This window comes from Gorilla gorilla, chromosome 12 (assembly GCF_029281585.2).
Source record: "Gorilla gorilla gorilla isolate KB3781 chromosome 12, NHGRI_mGorGor1-v2.1_pri, whole genome shotgun sequence".
NCBI lineage: Eukaryota > Metazoa > Chordata > Mammalia > Primates > Hominidae > Gorilla > Gorilla gorilla.
Genome location: NC_073236.2, coordinates 44,184,479 through 44,207,778, shown reverse-complemented (window position 1 = coordinate 44,207,778; position 23,300 = coordinate 44,184,479). Strand labels below are relative to the sequence as shown.

The window sequence follows — 23,300 nt, the reverse complement described above, 5'->3', positions numbered from 1 at the left end:
CGAATGCGACAGAAGAGAAGGTGGGTGGAGAATAGGACCTGTAGAGTCCTGGGTAAGTTGACCCTGTCACAAAGGCCAGCAGGAACTTCCAGCGATATCAGGAGAAAACTGGCCAGGGGAACAGATGGGATGGCCTAACAGATGGGATGCAGGAGAGAAGGGCCAGAGGCAGGAGGGAAGAACAGGACCCACAAGGACAGGAAAAGGAGAGAGCTGGGAAGAAGAAAAGCTGCCCTCAACCTGGCTTTTGACTACCAGCTTGCCATTGTCAAGTAGGTTCCCAGAATGTGGGAGTGAGTTTGTGACCTAGAACCACAGAGTACTCTGCGATTCCTCCACAGTGGCCCCATTCCTGCAACACTGTAACTGACTGAGCCATAAACCCTGTGAGTGCTGAGAATCAGGCATTTTTCTCTGCTTCATGAAGAGTTAAAAGAATGTGGCACGAATTCCGCATAATGATGTCCGCGATGGTTTCCAGCAATCTTTGCGCCAATTCTTCAAGGATATTTCCCCAAATAACCTTCATTTCTGAGCTCATAGTCATGAGTGCATAAATGATTAATATTAAAATTCATCTCTTTTACAGTCTGTTTCAAACTTCACTCTCCTCCCACCCACTAACTAAAGGAAAGACACGTTTCCTAAGTGTCTTATTACAAGAATACTTTTAAAGGAGACCATAACATCTTAAATTTCAAAAGCAATTTACTGATCTAATATTTGATTGCTTTTTCTCTAAGGAGGCTTTCTTCAGTGCATTGAGAAGAGGGGACAGCTGTGACCTTAGTTTACAGCGGTCTCTTGGTTTCTTACTTTTACTGCATCAGTGGTGTGAGATCAATATCACTACACTGGGAATTAGAAGCCCCAGGTCTGACCACAGACGCTCCTCAAACACCTGTGATTTGGTTAAGTTTCTTAATTCTTAGAGTCTCAGTTTCATCCTCTGTGTTTGTATGAGTTTCCTCTAGCTGTTGTCACAAATTTTTGCAAGCTCGGTAGCTTAAAATAACCCAGATTCATTATCCGACAGTTCTGAAGGTGAGGAGCCGCAGTAGGTCTCTGTGGGCTGGAGTTAGGGTGTCTGCAGCCCCTCTGCAGGAAGGGAGCATCTGTGTTTAGAAATATTCCACTTTTCATAATAATAGTGGATGTGGAGAGATTTACTCTTACATTCCTAAATGTTGTCCAACATTTTTGAGCTTCTCAAGCAGTTCTGACCAATAGAAATATAATGTAAACCACATATGGAACTAAAAATTGTCTAGTCACCACATTAAAAAGTAAAAAATACAGGTAGAATTAAATTTAATAATATTTTGCATTTAATTTAATGTACAAGCAACATCACCTCAACATATAAATATTTAAAATAGTTAATGAGATATTTTATATTCCTGTTTTTGTTATTCACTCAGGTGAATAACAATCAGGTATGAGGTTTACACCTAGAGCCCACCTCAATGCACATTCTCTGCATTATAAGTGCTCAAAGTCACTCAGATGACAATTGGCCACTGTATCGGACAGCACAGTTTTAAAGGGCACTTCACTTTTATTAAACAAACACTTTACATAATTCAGAAGGGCTCAAAATTTAAACAGCATTATATTTAATGTACAATTGCTTTTTTTTTTTCTTTTTTTTTTTTAGATGGAGTCTTGCTCTGTCACCCAGGCTGCAGTGCAGTGGCACAATCTCAGCTCACTGCAACCTCCGCCTCCTGGGTTCAAGCAATTTTCATGCCTCAGCCTTCTGAGTAGTAGCTGGGACTACAGAAGCCTGCCACCATGCCTGGCTGATTTTTTTTATTTTTAGTAGAGACGGGGTTTTGCCATGTTGGCCAGGCTGGTCTGGAGCTCGTTACCTCGGGTGATCCACCTGCCTCGGCCTCCCCAAGTGCTGGGATTACAGAGGTGAGCCACCGTGCCTGGTTCACATTTACTTTTGGAATCACCACTGATCTTTAGTTTGTTTATGACAGTTGAATAAGAGCTACATGCAGCATGATTTTTTCTCCCTTTAAACAATAGTTGGGCTTATACTAGTTAAAGATCAATGTGTTTAATTCCCCAGAATATAAATTAACTTTATTTTCCCCCCTTTCACTGAAGTTCATTCTGTTAAGGAAATTATAAGTGCACAAAAAGTAACTCAGGCTCCTGTATGTTGATAGTTTATACCACTTTGAATTGAATCTTTGCATCACCCATCATAAATAATTTATCTTAATAAGATTTCAGTCTTTACTAATGACATTAAGCACCTGGTTTTACACGAGCTGGGCCTATTAGCTCAGTAGAGAAAACGCTATGTTTAGGAGTCTAAGATTTCTAGTTAAGGGAGTAGACTCGATATATAATCTGAGGACTCATCCCATAAATGCAAGATATAGGCAGGACTCTATCAGATGGGAAAGGTGAGGGCAAGTGGGTAAAGGTAAACCTATCAGTACTGCTAAAAACAGCCTAAAGTCCATGCTTTAAAGTTGCTGTCTGGTGGTGGTATTTTTACATTGAAAAAAAGAGCACATCGTTATTTAGAAAATAAAGCCACAATACATGTCCTCAGGTTCCTGTCAACAAAAACATAGCAACCAGCTGGTGTATGATTCATTTTTCACAAGAATATTTTTAGATTTGTTTCGACTTGTGCTCCAACTGTTCCACGGTACAATCTGAGAAATGAAAGTGCACAAGAGTAAAGAGTAAATAATAAGTACAGTACTTAGTATCAACTTGTTATTACCCAGTTCAAAGTTCAGCAATCACTACTTATCCTGCTAGAAAGAACGAGGAGTCTCTATTCTTGGATAAACACATTCTACTAATGGATATTACTTTTCTCAGTTTAGAATGTGCATTACCCAAAGTGCAAATTAAAATTTCAATACTCAAAGTTTATTTAATTGTCTTTCCCTAAGACTGTTGGACTTGCACTGATAAGTATTAATAACAGGAGTACTTACTTTCTAAAAGCCACCTTTCCTTTATGCTTTCATTCAAGGATAATGTGTAATGTTTACTTCTGACTTTGGTGGAATTAACTTGTTTCAGGCCAACCTCCTCATTGTTAATAACTAGAAAAGCTAGAGATAATAAAATAAATATCTCTGCGAAGATCCCAGAGAGATGGGAAACCCAAGGAAGTCAGCCCAACATGCGATCTGACTTTTTCTCCTGGAGACATTTGCCACTCAGACAACACAGACTGAGAAGCACACAGTCAGGACAGAGAGCAGCCGCTGAGAAACTAAGTGTAACTTGAAACAATTCCAAGGAACTGGCGGGAAAAGCAAAGAAGGCTATTTTCTTTCAGCAAAAACAAGGGACCCTAATAGATACCCAAGCTTCCAGTTTGGACCTTGGAAGGGGTAAACCCTAGAGACAGGGGTGCCAGAAATAGAGTATCCTCCCAAAGAATGAGGCCCAGGTTCAAGTCATCTCACTCTCTGATTAGATGAAAGGACCCACCCTTCTGTGAGAAACAATAGTAAATCCTCTCTTGAGGAAGATAACATCACACAGTGATTCAAATTAACTACAATTATTGTGGAGACAAAAGTGACTCCATCTTGGATGCTAATCTGCCATGTTGACTTCTGATTAGTTCCAGTCCCGTGAATGCCTCCTGGTTCCTAGCTTATTTGCTGTTCTTAGTGTGAGAACATGTACTCAACATAAATCCTGCCTTTAGATCCAAGCACCCTTAATGTGGTCACCAAGATTATAGGCCACGACGCACACAGCATCCTTGCCTGTTCTAGAGGGTTGCCTTCAATTGTCTCTGTAGAGCACATACCCCTTTCCCTACGGTATGTAAGCCCTGAGTCTAGGAAGTAATAGTGTGGAAATCTACCTGTCTTGCAGCTGCTTGAGACCATGCTTCCATCCATAAGTTCCCTAATAAATTGCCCTCCATCGACAAACTAGATTTGTCTGCTTAGTTCTTTGGTTTCTTGGATCTTTCCACATTTGAGAGTCACTTTGTATATGTAACTCCTTCACACAACAGTTATATATAGCATACATACTCATCTGGCATTTATATAAAATAATCAGGGACACAAAAAGATAGATAATCAAATATGGAATTTAAATCCTGCTGACAAAGGAATCCTAGGCCTAGATGGCTCTACCTGTGAATTCCTATAAATGTTTATGAAAGAAATAACAAAAATATTACACAAATTTCCCAGAAAATATAAAAAGAAAGACTGCATTCCACTCATTAAATGAGGAGAAAACCTGAATATCAAAATCTGTGGACATCAAATGAAATGAAAATTACCAACCAAGCTTTTTCATGAACATTGATGCAAAAACCTCAAAGAAAATATTAGAAAATATAGCCTAGCAATAATTTTAAAAATCACAACCAGTTGGAGTTTTCATGGAATGTAAGGTTGGTTTGACGTTTGCAAATAAAACAATGTATCTTACCACATTAATACAATAAAGAAGAAAAAGACATGATCATATCAGTAGTGCAACAAAAACACTTGGTAAAAACAAACACTTTTTTTAAAAGCACCATGAACATACCTCAGGGAAAGGACACTCTCTTCAATAAACAGTGCTGTAAAAATTGGATATTCATAAGCAGAAGAATGAAACTGGACCCCTTTCTCTCACCATATACAAAAATCAACTCAAAATGGATTAAAGACTTAAATGTAAGACTCGAAACTATAAAATGATTAGAAGAAAATGTAGGGGAAACACTTCAGAACTTGAATCTAGGCAAACATGTTATGGCTAGGACCTCAAAAGCACAGGCAACAAAAATGACAATAGAATGATGGGACTTCATTAAACTAAAAACTTCTGCACAACAAAGGAAACAATCAACAGAGTGAAGAAACAGCCAGTTGAATGGGAGAAAATATTTGCAAACCTTTCATCCAACAAGGGACTAATATCCAGATTATACAAGGAACTCAACTCAACAGTGGGGAAAGAAAATCCCATTAAAAAGGGGACAAAAGACATAAGTAGACATTTCTGAAAAGAAAGCACACAAATGGCCAGCAATGAGTTTATGAAAGTTTATGATAAAATGTTCAACATCACTAATCATCAGGGAAATGCAAATCGAGACTAAAACGAGATAGCATCTCACCCCAATTAGGACGGCTATTATTAAAAAGACAAAATAGTTTACAGATGCTAGCAAGAATGCAAAGAAAAGGGAACTCAAACACTGTTGATGAGAATGTAAATTAGTACAGCCACTATGAAAAACAGTATAGAGATTTCTCAAAAAACTAAAAGGAGAACTATTGTATGATTCAGCAATCCCACTACTGGGTATTTATCCACAGGAAAGGAAATCAGCATATAAAAGGGATATCTGTACTCCCATGTTTATTGCAGCACTATTCATAATAACGAAGATGTAGAATCAACTTAGATGTCCATTAGTGGATGAATGAATAAAGAAGATGTGGTACATATACACAATGGAATACTATTCAGCCTTAAAAAGAATAAAATCATGTCATTTGCAGTAACATGAGTGGAACTGGAGGTCATTATGTTAAGTGAAATAAGTCAGGCACATAAAGACAAACATCACATGTTCTTATTCATATGTAGGAGCTAAAACAGTTGCTCTCATGAAGGTAGAGAGTAGAATGATAGATACCAGAGGCTGGGAAGGGTGTGTGGGTAGTGGCAGGGGGTGTGGAGGGAAATAGAGAGAGATTGGTTAGTGGGTACAAACACATAGTTAGAAGGAATAAGTTCTAATGTTAAATAGCAGAGTAGGGTGACTATGATTAATAACAATGTATTGTATATTTCAAAATAGCTAGAAGACCTGAAATGTTCCCAGCACATAGAAATGATAAATACTCAGGGTGACGAACACCCCAAATACCCTGACTGGATCATTACATATTTTATGCATGTAACAGAATATCAGATGTACAAATGTTACATATCAATTAAAAATCATCAGCAAACTAGAAATAAAAACAAACTTTATTAACTTGGTAAAGAATATTTATAGGCCAGGCACAGTGGCTCATGCCTATAATCCCAGAACTTTGGGAGGCCAAGGCGGGTGGATCATGAGATCAAGAGTTCAAGACCATCCTGGCGAATATGGCAAAACTCTGTTTTTACTAAAAATACAAAAATTAGCCAGGCATGGTGGCGGGCACCTATAATCCCAGCTACTTGGTAGGCTGAGGCAGGAGAATCACTTGAACCCGGGAGGCGGAGGTTGCAGTGAGCCAAGATTGTGCCACTGCACTCCAGCCTGGGCGACAGAGTGAGACTCTGTCTCAAAAAAACAAAAAACAAAAACTGGGACTTTCAACTCCCTATTCCTCCCCACCCCACTCCCTATATTTATAAGACACAATCTCTGAACCACAACAGTCTTGTAAAATTGAACGCCAATAATTTTGGCCTAAAGTACTAAATTATAATAAAAGCCTTCAGTAACAGAAGCTTAAGGCATAATCCCTTCTGGGAGTAATTGTAGTTTAAGTAGAAAAAACTTTAATTTTTTTTTAACTACCTAAATGAATAAAATTAAAATCATGTAATCACAAATAGTAGAGTTATCTGAGAGTAGATAATAATATCTGCCTAATAATCTCTATTTTGCCCCAATATTGCTCATCCCTGAATAAGTGTTCAAAAGAAAAAGTTAGCACAAGCAAATGGGGCATAGGTGGTCATCCTACCCAATGACTTTCAAAAGTTATTCCTCAAAACTATTGTGTTCTGAGATAGCTCTACACCCACCTTTCAGTTAACAACTTGAGAGGCATTAAAAAGCAATTCATCTAGTCTCTGTCATTTGAAAAACAAAGAATCCGGGTTCCAGAAAGTTGACATTATCTACATTCCTGGACCAAAAAGTATGATACCTATTTCTAAGAAGACATAAAAATTTACCCAAAAGGTCTATCTCTTTTAGTTTGCAAAGAATTTTAAAAAAATAATCTTCCAAATACCATAAGATCTGACCACAGGTATGCTATTATGGAGGACAGATTTCCATTTACTGTGGAAATATTTGTGGAAGGGGCTCACGAGCTTCCAAAGAAGTGATGAAGACATAAGTTATAATCTGCATCTTTGGGTTTGGCCGAAAATCGAAAAGCAACTCCTAGGACTGTATTTAATGCCATAACTTTTTATTACCATGCTACCATGGAGCCCAAAATTCAACTCTTTGTACTGGAAAACATCCTTCTACTGAGTAAGCTTTACTTCTAGGGCCCAAACACAATAAAACTATGCAAACAGAATTTGAATCTAATACCCTCAAAGCACTTTGACAATGTTTTTAGCCAAGTTGCACTACTTAAAAAAAAAATGGCAAAAGATTAGCCAAAACAGCCTTAATAGAAGTATGTTTAGTGAGCTTCTGTCTTAGTCTGTTTGTGCTGCTATAATAGAATACCACACACCTAGGCTAGGTGTTCATGTCTACAATCCTCACACTTTGGGAGGCCAAGGCAAGAGCATTACTTGAGCCCAGGAGTTTGAGACCAGCCTGGGCAACTTAGTGAGACTCCACCTCTACCAAACAACAACGACAACAACAACTTACAAGATTAGCTGGGTGCAGTGGCATATGTCTGTAGTCCCAGCTTCATGGGAGGCTGAGGTGGGAGGGTCACTTGAAACCAGGAGTTTGAGGCTATAGTGAGCTATGATCATGTTGCTGCATTCCAGCCTAGGTAACAGAGTAAGACTCTGTCTCTGTTTAAAAAAAAAAAAAAAATAAGAACACCACTGACTAGGTAATTTATAAAGAATAGAAATCCAAAGTCATAACATCAAAAAACGAAAAGAACAAATTTATTTTCTCTAAGTTCTGGAGGCTGAAGGCAAGAAGGCAAGAGAGCCAAATGCTACACGAAATCTCTTTTATAAGGACCTTAATCCTTTTCACAAAGGAAAAGCCCTCATGGCCTAATCACCTCTTGAAGGCCTCACCTCTTAATACTATCACATTGGCCAGTAAGTTTCAACACTTGAATTTTGAAGGGGACACATTCCAACCATAGCAGTGGCACTAGATGTGATTTAATGTTTCTCTAAAATAATATTTCATGACATTAACAAACTGCATTCAAATCGGTTTTTATCATCTTTCATGAATGTAAGAAATTATGACAAAATGCAGAAGGATGACTATGGTCATAAATTCAAAAGTAAAATCCTCAGATTGTAATTTTGTCAATTGCCCCTGGTGTTTTATTATTATCGTTGTTGCTGCTGTTCAACTGAATTAGTAAATAAAAATACTTATTTTTGTGGAAATATTTTTGGATTGTGCATATTAGAACAATTTTCTCAGACTAGTTTACTTATTTTTGCTAGCTAAGTGGTCTCACTGACCAACCAGCTAGTTGCAAGAAATTAAACGCACAGGGCCGGGCGCGGTGGCTCACGCCTGTAATCCCAGCACTTTGGGAGGCTGAGGCAGGCGGATCACGAGGTCAAGAGATTGAGACCATCCTGGCTAATGCGGTGAAACCCTGTCTACTAAAAATACAAAAAATTAGCCAGGCATGGTGGTAAGCGCCTGTAGTCTCAGCTACTCGGGAAGCTGAGGCAGAAGAATTGCTTGAACCCGGGAGGCAGAGGTTGCAGTAAACTGAGATTATACCACTGCACTCCAGCCTGGGCGACACAGCAAGACTCCGTCTCAAAAAAAAAAAAGAAAAAAGAAATTAAACATGGAACAGAAATCGTACCTTAGTCTCATCTCACTTAGTCATCTTGCTAACCTATGTTGTTAATTACAAACAAGACTAGTCAGCAGATGTCAGTGAGCACTTCCACTACATAGATACATAAGTCTGCATACTTTTCCTCTCTGCTTGGAAATTAAACAAAAGCAAACAGAGAATGAAAAATAGAAATAACTTCCAGATGCTAAAATATCAAAACACATGTCATGTGGAAGGAGACAGAAAAATAATGAGCAGGCGATAAGGGACCCTGCAAAGGCACAACTCAGAATGTACCATTAAAAATATATGCTACGCTATAGATGTAAGTGGCTCACTCTAGAATGGAAAGACTATATCCATCCTTTGTAGCAATGGTTGAAGATATTGGAGTGAGTACAGCCAGTAGAAGAAACATTGCTAGACTATGTTTGATTCATAGAAGCAGAGGAAAGAATCATATGCCCGATCAATAGATGCAGAAGCAATCTTTTTTTTTGGTGGGAGAAGTGAGAGAGCCTTTGAATTGTGAAGCTTAGGAAACCAACCTGGTCTTCCCCTTCCCTCCCTCCAGTTCTCAATGCTCTACACACACACACACACACACACACACACACACATACATCTCCTGCAAATAGCTGGCTCATAAAAAGCCAATTAGTTCAATAGTTTTATGGATATGTAGAAAAATAAAATTTTTCAAAAGAACTACATAACACTGATATAAAGATATTATAAGAATAAATATTTTAGGTGGAGCACGGTGGCTCATGTCTGTAATCCCAGCACTTTGGGAGGCCAAGGTGGGCAGATCACCTGAGGTTAGGAGTTCGTGACCAGCCTGGCCATTATGGTGAAACCCAGTCTCTACTAAAAATACAAAAACTAGCCGGGCATGGTGGCATGTGCCTGTAGTCCCAGCTACTCAGGAGGCTGAGGCTGGAGACTCACTTGAACCTGGGAGGTAAAGGTTGCAGTGAGCCGAGATCACGCCACTGCACTCCGGCCTGGGTGACAGAGCGAGACTCCATCTCAACAACAACAACAACAACAACAACAACAACAACAACAACAAAAGAATAAATATTTAAAAAATGTATCAAAGCAATTAACTTTAGTAAGAAAAACCAGAAACAGAAATGCAAGATTTCGGGGAAGGTATCCACAAAGTAGTAAAAGAAAAGACTCGCTACAAATTTAAACACAAAATTAAATGACACATAAGGAGATCAGACATTTTAAGAAAAAACATTAGAAATGTATATATATGGTTACAAATGAGAAAAGAGAATACAATGAAATGGATATGTCAGAAAATAAAACGAATTACAGAGAAAAATAGAATAACTGGAAGACACATGAAGATGACTAAAGAAATTTATTTTTTTCCCAAAGAAGAAAACCAAAACAATAAACCACAGAAAAATTTAAATATTGAAATCAAGAAATGTTCCTGAAATTCAAGAGGACTGGCATCTGTATAAGGCTTATTGTTCACTAGGAAAAAATGAGCCCAGAGTGGTCAACATTGAAGCATATCTCTACAAGAAGAACTACAAAACACTGCTGAAAGAGATCACAGAAATGCAAAAACAGTCATGCTCACAGATTGGAAGAATTGATATTGTTAAAATCGCCATACTACCTAAAGCAATCTATAGATTCAATGCTATTCCTATCAAACTACCAGCATCATTTCCACAGAACTAGAGAAAACTATGCTAAAATTCATATGAAACTAAAAAAGAGCCCAAATAGCCAAAGCAATCCTAAGCAAAGAACAAAGCTGGAAGCATCACATTACCTGACTTCAAACTGTATAACCAGAACACTATGGTACTGATACAAAAACAGACACGTAGACCAATGGAACAGAAAAGACAACCCGGAAGTAAAGCTGCACACCTGATCTTTGACAAAATTGACAAAAACAAGCAGTGGGAAAGGACTCCCTATTCAATAAATGGTGCTGGGATAGCTGGCTAGCCATATGCAGAAGAATGAAGCTCTATCTGTACCTTTCACCATACACAAAAATTAAAGATGGATTAAAGACATAAATATATGACTTAAACTATAAGAATCCTAGAAGAAAACCTAGGAAGCACCATTCTGGACATCAGCCTTGGGAAAGAATTTATCACTAAGTCCTCGAAAACAATTGTAACAAAAACAAAAATTGACAAGTGGGACCTAATTAAACTAAAGAGCTTCTGCACAGCCTAAGAAACTATCAACAGAGTAAACAGACAACCTACAGAATGAGAGAAAAATATTCACAAACCATGCATCTGACAAAGGTCTAATATCCAAATCTATAAGGAATGTAAACAATTCAACAAGCAAAAAAAAATCCTGTTAAAAAGTGAACTAAAGATATAAACAGACACTTTTTAAAAGAAGACATACAAGTAGTCAACAAACATGAGAAAATGATCAATATCACTAAATCATCAGAGAAAAGCACATCAAAACCACATTGAGATAACATCTCACACCAGTCAGAATGCTATTATTAAAAATGTCAAAAAACAGTAGATGCTGGCAAGCAAGGCTGTGGAGAAAATGGAACACATATACCCTGTTGATGGGAATGTAAATTAGTGCAGCCACTGTAGAAAGCAGTGTCTGGAGATTTCTCAAAGAACTTAGAACTGCCATTCGACCCAGCAATCCTATTACAGGGTATATATCCAAAGGAAAATAAATTGTTCTACCAAAAAGACACACGTACTTGTATGTTCATCACAGAACTATTCACAATATCAATGCCATGGAATCAACCTAAGTTCCCATCAACAGTAGATTAGATAAAGAAAATGTGGTACATATGCACCATGGACTGCTACACAACCATAAAAATGAATAAAATCATACACTTTGAAGTAACACGGATGCAGCTGGAGGCCATTATCCTAAGTGAACTGAAGACCACATGTTCTCATTTATAACTGGGAGCTAAGCATTGGGAACACATAGATATATTCATGGGAACAACAGACACTGGGGACTACTAGATGGGGGTGGGAGGAAGGAAAGTCAGCAGTGATTGAAAAACTATTGGGTACTGGCCAGGCGCTGTGGCTCACACCTGTAATCCCAGCACTTTGGGAGGTCAAGGTGGGTGGATCACTTGAGGTCAGGAGTTCGAGATCAACCTGGCCAACATGGCGAAACCCCATCTCTACTAAAAATACAAAAATTAGCTGGGCATGATGGCGCACACCTGTAATCCCAGCTACTCGGGAGGCTGGGGCAGGAGAATCGCTTAAGCCCGGGAGGCGGAGGTTGCAGTGAACCAAGTTCACCCCATTGCACTCCAGCCTGGGGGAGAAGAGCAAGACTTTGTCTCAAAAACAAACAAACTAACAAACAAAAACTATTGGGTACTATCTAGATGATGATGGGATTAATCATACCCCAAGCCTCAGCATCACACAATATACCCATGTAACAAAGCACGCCCTGAACCTGAAATAAAAGTTGAAATTACTTTAAAAAACACACACAGAAACACACAATTTAAATATATAATTCAAGAAAGGTTCCTGCAATTAAAGAAAACTAATATCTATGTAAGGATCATTGTTTGCTAGGAAAATATTAATCCAGAATAGTCAACACTGAAGCATGTCATAGTAAAAGGCACACACACACACACACACACAAATCACTTATAAAGGAACACATTTGTCTGGTCACAAAAAGATTTAATGCTAAACGACAGTAAAACAACACCTATAAGATACCCAAAGGAAGAAAATGTGACCCAAGAGCCATCTAAGTTGCTCTCAAAAATAAAAGCTACAGATAAATTGTTTTAAACATGAAAAAGCTCAAACAATATTCCCACAAGCCTTTTTAAAGACTCTTCCAGAAGACCGAACCAGTAGTCAAGCAAGAGCTGATGGGGGAGATTTGGGCAAAAGGACTGGCGATCAGTATCAAATATATTTAACTTTACTACTGAGGCTGAAACCTCTGGGTTTCAGAAGTTGAAGTGAGAAAATAATATGTAAATATTATACATGCTGACAAAAACTTGGGGGAAAAGGGGGAAAAAAGTGGGTGTGGATGTGCACCAATGCAGAAGAGAAAGAAATGTATTGCGGGATTTATAAGTAATAGCTGAGAGTCAGAGGATTTTATTTAAAGCCAACAAACCATGCAATAAAAGTCTAAGCATATTTAACAGTACAAAAATGAATACTAAGAAAGGTAGTATTGGGTAATATTTGGTAGTAGAGGAGAGATAGAAGGAAAGAGAAAACAGTAATTATATTGCACATTTTAGGTGGGAATGAGGTATCATTAAAGGAAAAGAGGATTCAAGTTATTACATAATGGTATAAATATAAGGCTAGACACCACAACACAAACACAAGCATTCCTGAACATCAAACCCACACACACACACAAAAGAAGACAGAAAACCAACAATATAGTGAACAACCTGAAGAATAACTATCAAAGTAGCTAGTATCAAATGAAAGGACAGAACTAAGAGCCAGTATTTTTTTTTCACACATACATACTAAGTTTACTCAAAACTAGTCTGTTCTGCTTCTTCCTCTTCTTCCGGGATGAGAGGGGGTCAGAGCCAGGGGTCTGTGCAATGTGATCTGCAATCCAGACAAACCCCTTGCCCCACACCCAAAGTCAGGCCTTCTGTCTTTTGTTAATTTTTCTTCTTGCTGACACCCATTTAAGACTGGCCGAAGGGGGCTGGGCGCAGTGGCTCACGCCTGTAATCCCAGCACTTTGGGAGGCCGAGGCAGGAGGATCACAAGGTCAAGAGATCAAGACCATCCTGGCCAACATGGTGAAGCTCCATCTCGACTAAAAATACAAAAATTAGCTGGGCGTGGTGGTGCGTGCCTGTAAGTCCCAACTACTCAGGAGGCTGAGGCAGGAGAATTGCTTGAACCTGGGAGGCAGAGGTTGCAGTGAGCCGAGATAACGCCACTGCACTCCAGCCTGGGCAACAGAGCAAGACTCCATCTCCAAAAAAAGACTGGCCGAAGGGGTAAGGCCCACGGAGCCCCTTACTGTAAGTCACTACTGATAAGTTGTTTGCATGACTGCTGGGAGACAGATTTACAGAGTTCTGTGACAGTCTGCTCTGATCTTGCTCAGCTTGGTCAGGAGTAGGAGCCCATGTGTTTTTGCTGATCGAGTAGAACTCGGAACCCCCAGGGTCTTATAAGTTGTTTTCATCTGATTGTTGGTTCTTTTGGGGAGAGGCAAAAGGGTTGAAGTTTCCTTCTACCTTGCTATGTGGCTGTGTTGAACTCCGTTTCAAAAGATGACAGCTGCTGCGTTACTTCTAAAAGTCCACCCACCTCCACACTGAGAATCACCCAGATGACATCTCCATAGTAGAGTCCTGTAGCAGTGCACATCCGTCACCGTCCCTGATACATTCCTGCTCTCCTGGGGCTGCACATCTGGACAATAACATCTGTAATCTCTTGCGGCTCTAGCAATCTCACCATCAGCATGTTCACACGTCCAACTTGGTCTCCCCCGACATATTTAGGACAAACCCCTGGAGGCCAGGCCTCTGCCACAGAATTCTGGATCCACCAAGTTTTTACAAACTGAGTATCAGGAGGTATTGACTACCCTTCCTCTAGGGTGACATCTTCAACAAAGGACACAGAGGGCACACTGATGTTGGAGCTCTCAAAGGCATAAGAGGCACCAATTGCTGCTTGTAGGTTCCAGTTGGTCCTGTCCAGGAAGAAGGCGCAACTGGCAGGGTTGAGCTGGAAGCCGAGCAGCCTCTGGAACTTGGAGATGAGCACGTCTTTGTTGGTGGTGCTCAGGCAGCTGAAATTCTGCATCAGCTCCAGCTCCCGGTCCATGTCCATGCCCTTCATGGAAGGGAGCTGGACAGCTGTTTCCTTGCCTCCTCACAACCGAGCTGCCACCATGCTGCCAGGCTGGGGGACCAGGAGGGGGCTGGCTGCTAGCTGGCATTGTGACCCCACTCCTTTGGGGTAGGCCCAGGGCCTCTCTCAGTCTCATAGGGGTAAGGTCACTCTGCCACTCCCTCTCCCCACCCCCACCCCTCTAGCTCCACCGCCTCTCGCCTCTCCAAAAGCAAATACGTTATCAAGTTAATTCACCTTATCAAGTTAATTATCAAGTTAATTCACCTGTTAAACACTTACCAAGTTAATTCACCTATTAAATAAAAAAGATGTTTAGATTATATAACAACGCAAAACCCAATTCTACCCATATGGTAACATACAATTGCTAAAATAAATAAATAAATAAATAAAAACAGTAATTATAATTTGCAGTCAAGCCCCACTTGAAGGCTCCTGTATCCCTTCCAAACTCATTCATGTGATTGCTGGCTGGTCTCAGTGGCACTGAGAGCCTTATTTAGTTCTTACTATGTGAGCATCTCCACAGAGCTGCTTGAGTGCACTTCAAACATGGCCACTTGCTTGCCCCTGAGCAAGTGATCTGAGACATAGACAGGAAGAAAGAGAGAGAGAAGAGAAAGAGGTGAGAAAGAGAGAGAGAGACAGAGATAGACAGAGAGACAGCCCCACATGAAAGCTGTAGTCCCTTATAACCTAATCTCAAAAGTCATGAATCATTACTTCTTCTGAACTCCATTCACACAGATAATTTATTCACACTCACACAGATTTGCTCGGGTAAAAAATAGGGGCCCACTCAGGATGTGGAGAGCAGGAGGTGGGGGTCTTTAGGTCATTAGGGCCATTTTGGAGACCCCCTGTGGAGCACCACAGACCCCGAGTGGAACGGAGGGAAAGGATGCCCAGAAGCATCCTAGACAGCTGTGTGCTCCCAGGGAGGCTGGGCAGGGCTACCAGGGGTGGCCCTTGGCAGAGTGCCGCGCCTCCCAAAAGCAGGGCTGTCCCATCACCCCTGCAACGCCCTGCCCTGGGCCGGAGCAGCCCCCGGGAGGCGCCCTCTCAGTGAAACCGTGACCGCTGGATCCAGAGCCCGCAGCAGGGCCTAGGCCACCGCGCCGTCTGGCTGAGCCGGCCAGGTGCGTTCTCACCGCTTCCGTGGGGACCACGGCTCACAGATCACATGCCCACGCTGTCTATATGGTTTTATAAATCATTAAACTTAAATGTTCAATGGTCATCTTAACCTGACCATTTAACCACTGTATACATGTTTAAACTGCTCTGAACCCCCTCTGAGCTTGTGCTTCTTATTTCGTAAAATGTGAATAATGGTGATTGCCTCCGAATTAGGAAGGGGAATCCCAAAGGTGCAGTAATATGTGGGTCTCCTGCCAAGTGAAAGCAATCGCTGTCGTGATGAAGACAATTTATCTATTTATGTGCCTCATTAAGCCGTAAAACTTGGGACCAAACCTCAGGAAGCGATGCCAGCCCGCTGCGCTAGTCCGTGAGGGCGCCGCGGGAGATGGCGATGCCTTCCCAAGGCCCGGACGCCCTGCAGGAGATCTCTGCCGCGATCGTGGTGAGGCGCTGGGGGGACACCGCCTTGGGTGCGAGAGCAACCGTGCTGTGATGAAGAACAAGCAGAGTCCTCGAGAGGCAGGGAGTGTGAGAGGTGCTGAGCTCGGCCGCCGCGGGAACAACCAAGCGACAGCAAGAAAGCGCTGGGTGCTAAGGCTGGCTCGGACTGCGGGGACGCCTGGGAGGCTCTGGTGCTACCAGCGGTGGAGGCTGACACGGAACGACTGAAGTATGCTGTTCCAGCCGCCTCGCCACCCGCAGCGGAGACCAGCGGCTCTTGAGCTCGTCTCTGCCTGGCGCACGTGAAGCGCATGGCATATGGCCAGTAACAGTGGGTGCCTTAGAGCTTTGGCTAGAGGCCCGAGGATGGAGGAGATTGCCATGGGCATCTCTGGACCCCAGGCCCTGGGGCTGCCTGCATTAGCTAAACTACCTCCCACCTGAGAGCTTTCTCAGGCAGCAGGAGTGACAGATAAAGATCCCCAGAGAAGCCTCCAAAGAAAGCCAGAGCTCCCCCAGCCGGACCAGGCCACCATGCCTGCTGTGATAACTGGCCTGATGGAGGAGTTCTTAATGCCTCTTTTCCCTCCTGGCTTCCCTTCCCGCTCTCCCGCCAGCGTTTTCTGGGATCGCCTCCTAAACAAACTGCACCTTGTCTCAGGGTCTGCTTCCGGGAAAACCAAGTAAAGACAAGGGTGTAGTCCTACGGCCCAGGGACGGCCTGCAGGACCCCAATGTGCATCTCACCTCACCACAGGCATCTCTGGGCTGAGCATCAAGCCAAATAGGATTCCTGCACTCCCCCACATCATCCATCAGTCAGGAGCCTTTTCTCAGCTGAGACCGTCGGAAGCAATTAAGACAGGCAATCCATGATGCTGTGTGTGTCACTGAAGCACAATTGTAGTATCTCCAAAGCAGAAGAGCAAGAAAAATAACTATTATTTTACCTTATGCCATTTCATTCTCAGAAGGGCTCCAAGAGCCTAACTGGATGAAGAAACAGACTCCATCAGGCTCTATAACTTGGCCTTGTTCAAGGCTGGAAGCTGGACACTGACCCCAGGCTTTCTGATTTCACCCCTCCCTTTGCTGTGCCAGAGGTTCTCCGCAGGTGGTCCCTGGACCAGCAGCATTAGCATCTCCTGGGAACTAGCTAGAAATGCAAATGTTCAGGGTCACCCCAGACCCGCTGCATCAGAAACTCGGGGGTGGGGCCGGGCCATCTGTGTGCCACAAGCCCTTAAGGGACTCTGATGGCCACTCAAGGGTGAGACCCACATACTATAACACATTCTCCCAATAGGAAGGTCACTTTTGTTTTCAAAGACCTAAAAGGATGGTATTTCTATACTTGACAGGGATGATAAGATCATCATGTCATAGTATGAATTTATTTTCATTTTTCCTCATTTTATTGAATGAGAAATAGATACCCACCAAGCAGAACTGGGTTCTGTCATAGTCACAGGAGGTGGTCTAGGAGTTCCAGGGCTGGCCCAGATGACATATTTAATATTAAAGGCAATTTACCTAATCTATGTGTCCCAATTTATACCAAAGAGAGCATGATACCAAATCTGACAATATGGTCATAAAGCCCAGAGTGCTTAATAAACATGTGCTGAATGAATACATAAATCGCATTGACTGAAGGCAAAGTGGCATTCATTACTGAGTTTCTCAGTCCCTGTGTGGATCACGTGAAAGACTTAAGCCAAGAAATATGAAAACGGTTTGTACAGCAAATCACATAAATAAATTATTAGAAGTAGCAATATAAGGATAGCATAGTGGTTACATGTGTGCTAATAGCTTAGTCTGCCTAGGTTCAAATGCCAGCACAGACACTTACTAGCTAACTGACCTTAGGCAAGCTACTTAACCTCTGGCTCTCAGTTTTCCCAGATTAAAAATGGCATAGGCCAGATGTGGTGGCTTATGCCTGTAATCCTAGCACTTTGGGAGGCCGAGGTGGGTGGATCACGAGGTCGAAAGGTCAAGACCATCCTGGCCAACATGGTGAAACCCCGTCTTTACTAAAAATACAAAAATTAGCTGGGCGTGGTAGCGCACGCCTGTAGTCCCAGCTATTCAGGAGGCTGAGGCAGGGGAATTGCTTGAACCTGGGAGGCGGAGGTTGCAGGGAGCCGAGATCATGCCACTGCACTCCAGCCTGGTGACAGAGTGAGACTCCATCTCAAAAAAAAAAAGAAAAAAGAAAAAAACAAGGGTGTAATAGTGACAACAACTGCAAGAGATTAAATGAGCTAATCCCTACTCTTCCAATACCACTGAGAAATTTGCCCTGCCTTGCTCAGGCAGAATTAGGTTATCTCTCCTGAACTCAGACAACAGTCTGACTATGACAGTGGGTGCCACTGTAACACACGAATAAAATACAGGATACCCAGTTAAATTTGAATTTCAGATAGACTAGGAATAATTCTGTAGTATAAGTATGGCCCACATGTTGCAAGGAGCATGATTCTACTATAAATATACTAAAAAATTTATTCCTAGCTTATCTGAAATAAAAACACAATTCAGCACACTTTTTTTTTTTTTAAAGCAACTCTACTTTATCACCCCCACTTCATGGGAGAAGGACCATGGCTTACCTAACATTATATCCCTGGAGCCCCGTAGAGTTCCTTGCCCACAATAGGTCATTAATAAATCTTTGATAAGTGGGTGAAGAGGAAATATTTCCATGAAAGGCGATTGGTCCCCCCATTGGGCAGTGTCAGAGCTTCAAGATGTGACTGTCAGGCCCTTTGGCTTGAGTAGGCAGGTTTTGGTCTTTGGTTAATCCCTAGAAACTACCAGTAGGAGAATAAATATGCCTAAACTGAGCACTGTAAAAACAAACATTTCCTGCTAGCATGACATAGGACCCCATATTAGAGAACAGAGCCAGACATTCATTCTTCATTTAAGGGCTTTCTCTGTGCTATGTACTGGGCTAAGAACAAGGGACTTACAATCTAAATGTGAGAGAGAAAATAAGATTAATACAAGAAAAATGTTGGCATTGAACTAAGGGAATCGGGGCCTCGAGAGTATCAAACATTCACTGAAAAGAGAAACTGTTTCTCTTTTCAAAGCAGAGAAAATTTATCTTGCCATGTTCCGGCCTTAGGGGTTTGCATCTTCCTTTGAAAACATAGTGATGCAGCTCAGATCTCTAGAGCTCTCCTTCCTCCTGAGACCTTGAAGTCTCAGCTACTGTAGCTGACAGACTTGAGTCAAACCCTGGGAATCAACTTTCCTTATATTAAACATTTCTTTTTCTTTTAAGGTGAAACTAAACTCATTTTTTGCAACTGGATTCTTTCCTGAGATGTATCAAATCAGGAGCCCTTTGCTATCTTTTCCTGCTTCATAAATCTCTATGCTGTTTCAGGAATAGGTGACCTTGGATTATATCGACCGTGCTAAGAAGGGTAGAACATGGCAAAGCCGTGGAAAAGAAAAGGGGAGGAAAGGGCCCTGAAGAGGACAGAGAGTGTCCTGCGCTTTGCCATCAGAACTAGTGAGCAGCCCCATCCATAGCATCACAGCTGCTCATATAATAGTAGAACTTGTAAAAAATAATTAGATTTATGACAGGCCTTCAGCAGTCATGTCCTTGCATGGGGCAAAGCCAGGGGATCACAGGCATGAAAAATTAATCAGTCTTTCATAAACGAAGCCACATGTGGAGACACGGATGAGTTTCCGAGATGGGAGAAATTTGATGTTTCCTACTTAGAGACGGTTTAATGCTGAGTGAAAGAGACTTGTGCACAGACACAGAGATCTTCAAATTTCCCAAGACATTTGTTCTTTTTCCCCCATCCAGATACACTGGAGTATCTCACGATTCATCTTCTGGGAAAGCATGAAGTTTCGAAGGGCTTAAATGTGGTTAAATCTCAAAAAATGGTTAAATTCTGTTACCCAAGATTTTAATAGATACATAAAAAAGAAGCAAGGGACTGCTTCCACGGCTGAGGAAAATCACAGACGTTCCAATCCGGAAAGGCTCTTAAAGAACATCTTTTCTAAGTTTTAATTTTAGAAACAAGGAAACTGAGCCCCAGAAAGGGCGAGGACCCCGCATAAGCTGATCACACTGTGATCACCCAAGTCCCACACCAATCTTGGTACATGGGCACATAGTGAGCAATACATATTTGAGGAATGAATGCGTGAATCTCATTGATTGAGGGCAAGGTGAGACACATCCTAGTTTCTCAGTCCCTCTCTGTATCTTGTTTTGCTTCTCAAAGATTACTCAATATCACCTAAAGAATATAGGCCCATGGTGGATGGTATTTTAAAATTGTCCTGCCTCTGGAGTGTAAAATAAAAGCCTTTCTCACATCAAATTCATCACCCTGCTGCTTGAGCATTTCTCATAAGCCAGGGGTCAAGGAGTTTGTCCATGTGACTGTTTCTGCATTCAGAGGACATATGTCCATCTGAGTGTCTATCTGTAGGTAATGATCGGGAGGCACTTTACAGACCTGATGGCATACAGCTAGTTAGAGGAAAGGTTGGACTAGACGCCTGACCTCCTAACCCCAGACCAGGGCTTCGTCAACAATTCCCATTTGCTTCTCGGCTTGTAGAAGACGGAGATCTGTGCTCCTCAAACAGCTGCCTCTGAGTGGGAGGAAAGAGCATGCAGCATAAGGGATTAAGTAACAGACTCACAGAACAGTCTCATCTTTACCCTAAATAGCATTACCTTTCTATATTTACTCATTCAGTCAGCAAACATGCTCTGAAGGCCCCCTCTGCACTAGACCGGATGCCAGGGTGGCTCTGCCTGGATCCAGTGGGCTGGGCATAGCGCCTGCTCTGCAGAAGCCCACACTCCAACAGGGAGAGAGGGTTAAAGGCACCAAAACGATCCAGGTGCTTCAGCGTGTGAAGTTTCGAGTCAAATACACTGCATGTGAATCACAAAGAAGTAAGTACAACTGATAATCAGGGGAGACAGGAGAAGAGGATGTGAGATACCAGAAAGAAGCTTCTCTCCATTCTACAGTGAAATACTCAAAAATGGGCATTTATGTTGTTTTGGTAACCTAAAGTATGTGAAGAGAGAAACAGCACTCTGGCCCATTTGACTCACAACATCTAGTCTTTCTTGGACCAGTCAGAAAGTGTAGAACCCTCCAAGGCTGTTCGTTCCTGTCCATAGTGACTGTCTTCCAAATTAACAGGTCTCCTCTAAATTGTATCCCCCAGGAGAATGAGACACAGCCACGTCCTGTTCCCACCCTCACTGCCTCTACCACAGCAGTTCTCAAATGCCTTAGTCTCAGGAAATCTTTCCACTTTTAAGAATTATTGAGGACTCAGCCTCGCACAGTGGCTCACACCTACAATCCCAGCACTTTGGGAGGCCAAAGCAGGCGGATCACTTGAGGTCAGGAGTTCAAGACCATCCTGGTCAACATGGCAAAGCTCCGTCTCTACTAAAAATACAAAAAATTAGCCGGACCTGGTGGAGGGTGCCTATAATCCCAACTACTCAGGAGGCTGAGGCAGGAGAATCCCATGAACCCAGGAGGCGGAGATTGCAGTGAGCCAACATCGCACCACTGCACTCCAGCCTGGGCAACAGAGCGAGACTCCATCTCAAAAAGAGAAAGAATTGGTCCGGCGCAGTCAACAGCACACATCCTGGCTAACACGGTGAAACCCCATCTCTATTAAAAATACAAAAAATTAGCCAGGCATGGTGGCCCATGCCTGTAATCTCAGCTACTCGGGAGGCTGAGGCAGGAGAATCGCTTGAACTGAGGAGGCAGAGGTTGCACTGAGCCGAGATTGCACCACCGCACTGCAGCCTGGGTGGCAGAGTGAGACTCCGTCTCAACAAAAAAAAAAGAAAGACAGAAATGCTTACATCAGAAGGAAAACCTAAGCCACAACCACATTAACATCCACATACTGAACACTTACTGGTCAGAGCACTGCTGTGCAAAAGCATGACAGGGCATGAAGCACAGTCCCTGTCTTGCGCTATCTGACACTGACCTGGCAAAGAAAACATAGAGACACAATAAAGCAAGGCAAGGCTTCCTGCCAAACGTGCAGATTTAAAATTGCAACGGCTCTTTAGGGAAAGGCAAGATCACTAATGCCTGGAACATCCATGCCTTCACTCATGCTTGACACTATTCTAGGTACACAGGATCTGAGGATGAACAAGACAAAATCACTGACCTCATGGAATGTATTTTCTAGGGCAGGAGACAGACAATTAACAAACAAATAAGATGAATCATATAATGACAGGTGCATGTGCAGTGAAGAAAACTGAGGCAGGGTTGGGGACAGATTGTGAAGGGAGTTTAGAGAGTACACTATTTGATTAGTATTTTAGACAGGGTAGTTAGGGAAGCCTTCTAATAAGGTGACACAGGAGACAAGATCTAAATAAAGTGAGAGAGTAAATATCTATGGAAAGAAAATTCTCAGTAGGGAGAACTAGAAGGGTCCTGGTTTGTTGGAGGAACTACAAAGAAACTTGTGCAGCTAGAGCAGAGAGTAGGAAAGGCAGGAGTCTGATTGAACTCTGGATGTGCTGCAAAACCTTTGCAGGTTTAGAAGGCTTCCATCACATCATCTGGTCAAGATTGTTCAGAAAACACCCAGGGAGACAGAGTCAGGGCTAGCGATACATACTTGAGCATCATCAGAACATAAATGGCGTTCTATGTGTTCACAGGACTGGATGAGACCAGGAAAGTGCAGAGAAGGGAACCAGGGCACTGCACCATGGAGAAGTCAAGGGGAAGAGGAGGAGCCAGCAAGACCCTTAGAAACGGTGGCCAAAAAGAGGAAAAGGAAGACCGGGAGAGCATGGCATCCAAGAAGCCAAGGAAAAAGAACAATAAGAACAAAGCAGCTGATAAACTATGTCGAGCGCTTGCTGAGAGATCAAATGAAATGAGAACTGAGAGCCACTGTGGATTTGACAAGAGGTCCTTCACAGCCTGACCATAGTGTGCAACAGGAGAATCAGAAAGAAATGAGGCCATGAATATAGACTAATATTGCCCGGCATGATTGCTCTGAAGGTGAGCAGAGAAATGGTCCACAGTTGAGGGAG

At 42.2% G+C, this 23,300-nt stretch overlaps 1 pseudogene; it reads right to left on the bottom strand.

Moving 5' to 3' along the window:
- Positions 1-1,025: 1,025 nt before the first annotated feature.
- LOC101126005 (protein ILRUN-like) lies at positions 1,026-14,587 on the bottom strand (annotated as a pseudogene).
- Positions 14,588-23,300: the final 8,713 nt, after the last annotated feature.